This window comes from Suncus etruscus, chromosome 13, assembly GCF_024139225.1.
Source record: "Suncus etruscus isolate mSunEtr1 chromosome 13, mSunEtr1.pri.cur, whole genome shotgun sequence".
Classification (NCBI taxonomy): Eukaryota; Metazoa; Chordata; class Mammalia; order Eulipotyphla; family Soricidae; genus Suncus; species Suncus etruscus.
The window spans coordinates 13,082,259-13,083,381 of NC_064860.1; positions in this window are offsets into that span (position 1 = coordinate 13,082,259).

Below are 1,123 nucleotides of genomic sequence, written 5' to 3' on the forward strand. Positions count from 1 at the left end.
GGGGGGGGGGGGGAATCACACCTGGAAGCGCTCAGGTGTTTCTCCTGGCTCCATGCTCAGAAATCGCTCCTGACAGGCTCGGGGACCATATGGGATGCTGGGATTCAAACCAATGACCTTCTGCATGAAAGGCAAATGCCTTACCTCCATACTATCTTTCCAGCCCCCAACCTCCTTGAATTCTTATGTCACGTTGTATGTAAAGTTTTCCTGGATGTCCTCTACCATGTTCCACATACTCACCATCTATGGAAGGTTCCATACTTGGAATAGACATGTTAAGTATGAGCTGAGATGAGGATGGAAATACAATAAAGAAATACAATAAAGAAAAGATAAGATCCCGATATAAATGTCTGGTACCTAAAGATTACTAGAGTCACCAAATTTCAGTAACCATGTAAGTCAAATATTTATAACCAAGTTCTCCAAACTTTCAGTCCATACGTCACTTAGCCAGCCCACTAATTCCCCTTTGAATCACAAGAGATATTCAGATTTTCCTGCTGTTATACTGACCTAATAAAAAAAAATATAATTTTTTTTGGTTCTACACTCAAATCGTTCATGGCAGGAGAGAGAACTATATGGGATGCTGGGAATTGAACCCGGGTCAAGCCAGCCCAGCTAAGAAATTTCTAAGATGATAGTCAATGGACTTGATTTAAGCAGAGAGTTTTGGTTAGTTTATCTGCATTTCAGATAATAAATCAAACTTGATTGGAGGGGTACACTTAATTTTCTACAAGAGATGATCTTATCAAACATTTATGTTTTAATGTAAATTCCAAACACATAGGAGAAAGGGATTGTATCTGTTATTTATCACATGTCAAAAATACTTAGTATGATGTCTGCTACATAGTCCACACATAATAAGTATTTTTATTTTTTTTGGAAAGTCATCAGCCGAGATTCAGCCTCCTTTCTTGATGTGGGTACAAGAGCACTGAGCTCTGAGCCCTAGCCAGGATATAGTCTCTTTCCTGTACTTGAGGGTCAGCACCCTTTTCGGGGCCTGCTGCCAGCTCAGCTATGCTCAACTTTGCTCTCATAAAATATATAGAGATATCTCACATAAAGTTAATAATTGTGAAATTAGTTCTTCATTCTTATTTCTTAA